The following is a 9,257-nucleotide window of genomic DNA, read 5'->3' on the forward strand; positions in this document are numbered from 1 at the left end:
GGCTAGGAATTCTGTCTCCCCAGTGGAAATAAGCCAAGAAGAAGTGAAGTAATTTTTATACAGTTGCTCATCCCAACTTCAGACCAAGCACTCTCCCTATTTCATGCCCCCTAACCTCAGATGAGTGCTGTCTTCACCCCTCAAAGACAAGAGTGTCACAGTGGGACCACACCCTGTCTCAAGAGGAGGGCTAACAACTTCTCTGGGTAGTAGTCAAGGCTCTCTTCCTCTGTGGCTCACTCTTGCCTCTATCCTGAAATCCAAAATGTAGAGGACCACAGCATGGACCAGGAAGTGGAAAACATGGAAGGACGCCTGATCCCATGTGGTTGTGTACCCGGTAAAACCAGGTAAAAGACGAAACAGAGAACTGATGCAGAAGCTTCTGTAAGAATACATTTGTTTCTGTTTGTCTGCCACCTCCCACGTATTCCTTAAAAGCAAGTGCAGCCACAGACACTGGCCAGACCAAAGGCCTGACACTAAACACAGCTAGTAGGAAAAATGGAAATAAGTTCTCTGAGATATAGGAAAAAAATCTACTGTTTCCTCCTTTCATTCACCACTCAACACTTTTAAAAACAAATGTGGTGGGGTATTTCCCCATACACCAACCAAGCAATTCTGCAGAGGGCATCAACTGGGTGTCCCCTAATTCCATTCAGTTCAACTGTGACACTGTCTACCTGGATATCGTGTCAGGTCCCACAGATTAAAGGCTCAGTCCCACAAGACTGCACCTACTTCAGATGCCAATCTCAAGCCCTAGGTTATGGTCTGTGCTTCTGACAAACTGGCTACAAATCAGGGTCCCCACTCTACTCCCTCCTTTGGTTTAATTTGCTAGAGCACCTCACAGAAGTCAGAGAAATACTTTACTTACATTTACTGTTTATTATAAAGGATATTACAAAGGATGTAGATGAATAGTCAAATAAAAATAAAAATTAAAAAAAAGACAAAGAACAAAAATTAATTAAAAAAAAAAAAAGATGAACAGCCAAATACAAGAGATGCATGGGGTAAGGTATATGGGAAAAGGTGCGGAGTTTCCACACCCTCTCCAGGTGCACCACCCTACAGGAATCATCATGTGTTCAGCTATTTGGAAACTCCTCAACCAGGTCCTTCTGGGTTTTGATGAAGGCGTCATTATATAGACATGATTGATTAAACCACTGGCCACTGGTGATAAACTCAACCTTCACCTGCTGTCCCCTAGCTGGAGGTGAGGTGGCAGGAATAAAAGTTCCAACTCTCTGAGCATATATGGTTGGTTGCCTTGGTAACCAGCCCCCATCCTGAGGCTATCCAGGAGCCCCCCAACCACTTGTCATCTCATTAGAATACAAAAAGACACCTTGGAGATTCCAAAGGCTTTAGGAATTGTGTGCCAGCAAAGAGCAAGAAGACCAAATATTTCCTATTATAAATCACAATATCACACAAATAATTCCCTAGAGCTAAACAAATGATGTCAACAGAACAGAATGTTATTAACCACCAAAATAATAATATTTGAACTAGTTTTCCCATTAGAGTCACTTAAAGAATATGAAAGCACACCTATAAACCCACCACTTTGGGAGGCCGAGGCAGGAGGATTGCTTGGGGCCAGGACTTTGAGACCAGCCTGGCCAACATAGTAAGACCCTCTTCTCTATCAAATGAAAATAAAAAATTAGAAAGAATATGAAAGTCAAGTTGTATATGCACATTAAGGATAATCATGTAAAATACTGTGTACACATAATGATTAATTTTAGTTGTGAATTGGAATGATATAAAATCTCAATTATTTAACGTTTGTTAGACTCCCTTTTCCCTTTTAAAGCTGCTTAAAAAGCCTGGTGTGGTGGCTCATGTCTGTAATCCCAGCACTCTGAGAGGCCAAGGCGGGCAGATCACCTGAGGTGGGGAGTTTGAGACCAGCCTGGTCAATGTGGCAAAAGCCTGTCTCTACTAAAAATACAAAAATTAGCTGGGCATGGTGGCGCACGCCTGTAATCCCAACTACTCAGGAGGCTGAGGCAGGAGAATCACTTGAACCCGGGAGGCAGAGGTGGCAGTGAGCCAAGATTGTGACACTGCACAGAGCAAGACTCTATCTCAAAAAAAAAAAAAAAAAAAAAAGGTGCTTAGGGTTTTTCTATTTTTTAGAGTTAGGGTCTTGCTTTCTGCCCAAGCTGGATTTGAACTCCTGGCTTCAAGCCATCCTCCCGTCTCAGTCTCCCAAGTAGCTGGAAGTATAGGCCCAAGGCACCACATCTAGCTAATTCTTTTTTTTTTTTTTTTTTTTTCTGAGACAAAGTCTCTCTCTGTTGCCCAGGCTGGAGTGTAACGGAGTGGCACAATCTCAGCTCACTGCAACCTCCACCTCCCCGGCTCAAGCGATTCTCCTGTCTCAGCCTCCCAAGTAGCTAACAGGCGCATGCCATGCCCGGCTAATTTTTATATTTTTAGTAGAGACGGTGTTTCACCATGTTGGCCAGGCTGGTCTCAAACTCCTGACTTCAAGTGATCCACCTGCCTCGGCCTCCCAAAATGCTGGGACTACCAGAATGAGCCACCTTGCCCAGCCTGATTTTTTTTTTTAAAGGAATGATGCATAGAGAATGTCTAGTGGAAGTATCCCAAAGTGATTTTTCTTCCTTTATGCAATTAACATTTAATAAACATTATGCTAGTCACTGGAGATACAGTGATAAATAGAAAACTTTGTTTTCATAAACTTTTTTGTTTTTTTGTTTTGTTTTTTTTGAGGCAGGGTCTCACTCTGTTGCCCAGGCTGGAGTGCAGTGGCACGATCACGGTTCACCACAGCTTCGACCTCCTGGGCTAAGTAATCCTCCCACCTCAGCCTCCAGAGTGGCTGGTGCACCTTAACACTCACCTAATTTCCTTTTTTGGGTATTGATGGCATCTTTCTATGTTGCTCAGGATGGTTTCAAACTCTGGGGTCAAGTGATCCTCCTGCCTCAGCCTCCCAATGTGCTAGGATTATAAGCATGAACCATGGCACCCAGACCATAAACTGACTTTTTATTAGGGAAGACAGATAATCTAACAATTACACACATGTAATTATTACTTTCAATTGGCATAAATGCTGAATGTCAAGAGGGAAATATAAAAGAGAGGTCTAGACTAGTCTGAGGGTTCAGGGTGATTTACCAAAGGAAATCTCTTTAAAGCAGGCATCTAGGGAATAACAGGGATTACCAGGTAAAGGGAAAGGAGTGGGAGGAGGCTTTTAGATAGAGGGCCAACATGTATGAAGGCTTGCTTTAATATGGATCTGGGACTCTGTTTTAACCAGGTATGGTAAAGTGATAGATACGAAGACAACTGCCTTGAAAGAAGAATTTCTTACAGTTGCCAAGGAGGGAGGGGGCACAATATGCCAAGAAGGGTCGTATGAGGAAGCACGAGAGTTGGTCACGAGGGCAAAGGAGCGAGGAAGAGCATGGCCCAGAGTCTTTTTTTTTTTTTTTTTTTAGGAGGAAGTATCTTTGGTTTCCACAGGGAAGAAGGGGCAAGGCAGGGTAAGTAACCTCGAGTATATTACATGACAGCTTTAATAACGTCAGAGGGCTCTGATATACAGGGGTGGTTCTTTTTTTTTTTTTGAGACGGAGTCTCGCTCTATTGCCCCGGCTGGAGTGCAGTGGCCGGATCTCAGCTCACTGCAAGCTCCGCCTCCCGGGTTTACGCCATTCTCCTGCCTCAGCCTCTCGAGTAGCTGGGACTACAGGCGCCCGCCACCTCGCCCGGCTAGTTTTTTGTATTTTTTAGTAGAGACGGGGTTTCACCGTGTTAGCCAGGATGGTCTCGATCTCCTGACGTCGTGATCCACCCGTCTCTGCCTCTCAAAGTGCTGGGATTACAGGCTTGAGCCACCTCGCCCGGCCCAGGGGTGGTTCTTAAATTGTGCAGCATCTGGCCCTGGGGTGATTTAAGGCAGGGGAGTGTGAGTTAGATACAGGAGGAGTTTAGGGATATGGGCTTTGGATTGGTTGGTTTGTTTATGAATGGCAAGACTCAAAAGCAAGTTGTTATCTCTAAAAATAAGCAAATCCTGCCAGGGACAGTTACTCTAGGATTCACAAGCCCCCTAAGATGTCAAAACATCCTACAATACACTAAATTAAAAACATGATTAATACAAAGATTAAGCAGAAGGGGGCACTGATGTGTTAGAAAAGAAAGACATCCCCTGAGGCAACAGTGCGATGGTAATTGGCAGGTTTCTCTGAGCCTGGACAGGTAAAGGAGTCAGGTTATGTAGCTTCTTTTTTTTTGTTTGTTTTTTTGTTTGAGACAGAGTCTTGCTCTGTTGCCTAGGCTGGAGTGCAGTGGCATGATCTCGGCTCACTGCAACCTCCGCCTCCCGGGCTCAAGCGATTCTCCTGACTCAGCCTCCCAAGTAGCTGGGACTACAGGCATGTGCCACCATGCCTGGCTAATATTTTTTGTATTTTTAGTAGAGATGGGGTTTCACCATGTTGGCCAGGCTGGTCTCAAACTCCCGACCTCAGGTTATCCGCCCAACTCAGTATCCCAAAGTGCTGGGATTATAAGCATGAGCCACTGCACCTAGCCTAGGTTATGTAGCTTCTTAGACCATGTCAAGGCTGATTGGTCTCAATTCCAAAACTAATGGGAAGCCATTAAACCACTGTAAGCAAGGTGACACAATTAGTTAATGTTATAAAAAGAAATCACTCTGGCACTCTGGCTGCAGTGTGAAAAATGGCTTAAAGGGGCAACGTGTGTATGCAAGGGCACCTACCCTATTAGGAAAGAAACAATGGTAATTCAGACTAGGTAGACCTCTCTGGAACTACTAAGACATTGACTGAATTGAGAGGTATTTAGGAGGTGGGATCCACAGGACTTCGCAGAGGCAAAATTCTCAAGACTGAAATGAGTAAGTAGACAAAATATTTACTTCCCTGGAGGAAAAAGACTTTTTTTGGTTTTTGTTTTTGCTTTGAAGTTGGGAGTGTTCTAAGTGAAGATCATTAATTCAATTCATATTATAATCCTATTGTTCCATCATTTTTCCTCCCCTAAAATCTTTTTTTTTTTTTTTTTTTTTTAAGAGAAGGGTCTCGGCCAGGTGCAGTGGCTCACACCTGTGATCTTAACACTTTAGAAAGCTGGGGCAGGCAGATGGCTTGAGCTCAGGAGTTCTGGGCAACATGGCAAAACGCTGTCTCTACAAAAAATACAAAAATTAGCCAGGCATGGTAGCACATGCCTATAGTCCCAGTTACTCCAGAGGCTTAAGTGGGAGGATCACTTGATTCCAGGAGTTCGAGGTGGGGCAATGAGCCGTGATCACACTACCATATTCCAGCTAAAGAGACATAGTGAGATCCTGTCTCAAAAAAAAAAAAAAAAAAAAAAAAAAATGTGATTTGGTCATGAGGGCTCTGCCTTCATGAATGGACTAATGCCATTATGGCAGCAGTGGGTTCCAGATAAAAGAATGAGTTTGGCTCTTTCCCCATGCTCTTGCTTGCACTCTTTCTTTTCTTCTTTCTTTTATTTATTTATATTTTTTTGAGATGGAGTCTCGCTCTGTTGCCCGGGCTGGAGTGCAGTGGCACGATCTCAGCTTACTGCAATCTCCGCCTTCCGGGTTCAAGCAATTCTCTTGCCTCAGCCTCCTGAGTAGCTGGGATTACAGGTGCCTGCTACCATACCCAGCTAATTTTTGTATTCTTAGTAGAGATGGGGTTTCACCACGTTGGCCAGGCTGGTCCTGAACTTCTGACCTCAGGTGATCTGCCCACCTCAGCCTCCCAAAGTGCTGGGATTACAGGTGTGAGCCACCATGCCCAGCAACCTTCTTCTACATTTTGTTCTCCTTAGGCTCTCAATGGACTGGATGATGCCCACCCACATTAGAGAAGGACATCTGCTTTATTCAGTCCACCAATTCAAAAGCTAATCTCTTCTAGAAACACCTTTGCAGACACACCCAGAAATAACGTTTAACCAGCTATTTAGACATCCCATGGCCTAGTTAAGTGGACACATAAAATGAACCATCACAGAAGACAATACTCCCCAAATTGATCTACAGACTCAAAGCAATCCCTATCAAAATCTTCTGTGCAGAAATTGACAAGATGGTTCTAAGGTTCATATGAAAATTCATGGGACCCAGAAGAGCCAAAACAATCTTAAAAAAGAAAAACAGGCCAGGTGGGGTGGCTCACACCTGTAATCCCAGCACTTTGGGAGGCTGAGGCAGGCGGATGACGAGGTCAGGAGATCAAGGCCATCCTGGACAACACAGTTAAACCCTGTCTTTACTAAAATACAAAAAAATTGTTCAGGCATAGTGGCTCACGCCTGTAATCCCAGCACTTTCGGAGGCCAAGGTGGGTGGATCACCTGAAGGTCAGGAGTTCAAGACCCGCCTGGCCAACATGCTAAAACCCCATCTCTGCTAAAAATACAAAAAATTAGCCAGGTGTGGTGGTAGGTGCCTGTAATCCCAGCTATTTGGGAGGCTGAGGCAGGAGAATCGCTTGAACCTGGGAGGCAGAGGTTGTAGTGAGCCAGGATTGCACCACTGCACTCCAGCCTGGCAACAAGAGTGAAACATTTTCTCAAAAAAAAAAAAATTTGCCAGGTGTGGTGGCACGCGCCTGTAGTCCCAGCTACTCAGGAGGCTGAGGCAGGGGAATCACTTGAACCTGGGAAGCAGAGGTTGCAGTGAGCCAAGAGAGCGCCACTGCACTCCAGCCTGGCGACAGAGCAAGATGCAATCTCAAAAAAAAAAAAGAAAATCGGCCGGGCGCGGTGGCTCAAGCCTGTAATCCCAGCACTTTGGGAGGCCAAGACGGGCGGATCACGAAGTCAGGAGATCAAGACCATCCTGGCTAAAACAGTGAAACCCCGTCTCTACTAAAAAATACAAAAAAACTAGCCGGGTGAGGTGGCGGGTGCCTGTAGTCCCAGCTACTCGGGAGGCTGAGGCAGGAGAATGGCGTGAACCCGGGAGGCAGAGCTTGCAGTGAGCTGAGATCCGGCCACTGCACTCCAGCCTGGGCGACAGAGCAAGACTCCGTCTCAAAAAAAAAAGAAAATCAAATTGGAAGACTCACAGTTGCTCATTTCAAACTTATTACAAAGCTACAGTAATTAAGAGAGCGAGGTACCAGCATGACAGATACACAGATTGATAGAATAGAGTTGAAAGTCCAGAAATAAACCCTCACATTTATGGTCAATTGGTTTTCAGCAAGTGTACTAAGACAAACCAATGAGGAAAGAATTATCTTTTCAACAAACAGTGCTGGTTCATGTCACTTTGTGGTCATATATTTCTGGTCTCTCAAAAAAGAAAAAAAAGTGCTGACATGACTGTATATTCACTTGCAAAAAAATGAAGTTAGGTCAGGTGTGGTGGGCTTGCACCTATCGTCCCAGTTACTTGAGAGTCTGAGACAGGAGAATCACTTGAGCCCAGGGAGTTTAAGATTGCAAACAAGAATGGGTTGGGCCCTGTGATGGATAATTTTAGATGTCAACTTGACAGGATAAAGGGATGCCTAGATGGCTTGTGAAGCATTGTTTCTGGGTATGTCCTTGAGGGTGTTTTCAGAGGTAACTAGCATGTGAGTCTGTGGACTATGTGGCGAAGATCTGCCCTCAATGTGGGTGGGCACCATCCATTCAACAGGAGCCCAGATGGAACAAAAAGGCAGGTGAAGGACAAATTCTCTCTCTCTCCTGCAAAGCAGCACACCCTTCTGCTCCTGCCCTCTGACATGAGAACTCCAGGTTCTTCAGCCTTTAGACTCTGAGACTGCACCCATGGCTTCCTGGGCTCTCAGGCCTTGGGACTGACAAGTATACCAATAGCTTCCTTGGTTGTTGGGCCTTCCAACTTGGACTGAGCCATGCTACCAGCTTCTCTGATTCTCCAGTTTGCAGACAGCCTACCATGGGAACGCTCAGCTTCCATAATCTCATGAGCCAATTCCTCTTACAAGTCCCCTCTCATATACATGTGTGTGCATGTCTGTGGGTGCATGCCTATGTGTGTGTTTGTGTTTGTCTCTCTAAAGAATCTTGATTAATATAGACCCCTTCCTCATACTCATACACAAAGTTTAACCCAAAATGTGTTATTGACTTAAATGTTAGAGCAAAACTATAAAACTCTTAGCAGAAAATATAGGACTAGATCTTCATGACCTTAAGTGAGGCAAAGCCTTCTTAGATACGAGTCTGAAAGTATTGAAAGTATAAGTGACAAACAAAAAAAGAGATCAATTGGACTTTATCAAAATTAAAAACTTTTGTGCTTCAATGGATACCATCAAGAGAATAGACAACCTACAACATAGAAGAAAATATTTACAAATCATATATCCAGCAAGGAGCTTATATCGAGAATATATAAACAACTCTTACAACTCAGTAACAAAAAACACAGATAATCCAACTTTTAAAATGCACAAGAGATCTGAATAGACATGTCTCCAAAAAAGACATGCAATGACCAATAAGCACATAAAAACATGCTAAACATTATTAGCCATCAAGGAAATACAAAAGAAAACCACAATGAGTTATCACTTTACACCAACTAGAATGGCTGTAACCAAAAAGACAGATAATAACAAGTGTTAGTGAGGATATGGAAAACTGGAATCTTCATACACTGATGGTGGGATTGGAAAACGGTAAAGCCCCTTTGGAAAACAGTTTGGTAGTTCCTCAAAAGGTTAAACATATACTTACATACAGTAAGTATATGTACTAGGTCATACAGACCTAGTAATTTTACTCTTACATACATACCCAAGAGAAACAAAAACACAGTTCACACAAAAACATATACACAAATGCTCATAGCAGAAGTATTGCTAATAGCCAAATTGTGTAAACAACCCACATGTCCATCATCTGATGAACAGATAAGATACTGTATCCATACAATGTAACATTATTCAGCAATAAAAAGAAGTACAAACTATAACATGATGAGCCTTGTAAACATATACTAAATGAAAGAAGCCCGACACAAAAGGTCACATATTATGCCAGGCACAGTAGCTCCCACCTATAATCCCAGCTACTCAGGAGGCTGAGGCAGGAGGATCCCTGGAATTCAAGACCAGCCTGGGCTGTCTCATAGCAAGAGGTGACCTTGGGTGAGGAAAAGCCTTCTTAGATATGAGTCTGCCAGGTGTGACGGCTCACACTTGTAATCCTAGCACTTTGAGAGG

General features: G+C 43.8%; 1 protein-coding gene across 8 annotated transcripts in view; it reads right to left on the bottom strand.

Annotated features, from left to right (window-relative positions):
• Positions 1-9,257, bottom strand: part of PTGR2 (prostaglandin reductase 2) — a 31,324-nt gene that overhangs the window by 13,616 nt on the left and 8,451 nt on the right. The window lies entirely within an intron of this gene.

This window comes from Piliocolobus tephrosceles, chromosome 6 (genome assembly GCF_002776525.5).
Source record: "Piliocolobus tephrosceles isolate RC106 chromosome 6, ASM277652v3, whole genome shotgun sequence".
NCBI lineage: Eukaryota > Metazoa > Chordata > Mammalia > Primates > Cercopithecidae > Piliocolobus > Piliocolobus tephrosceles.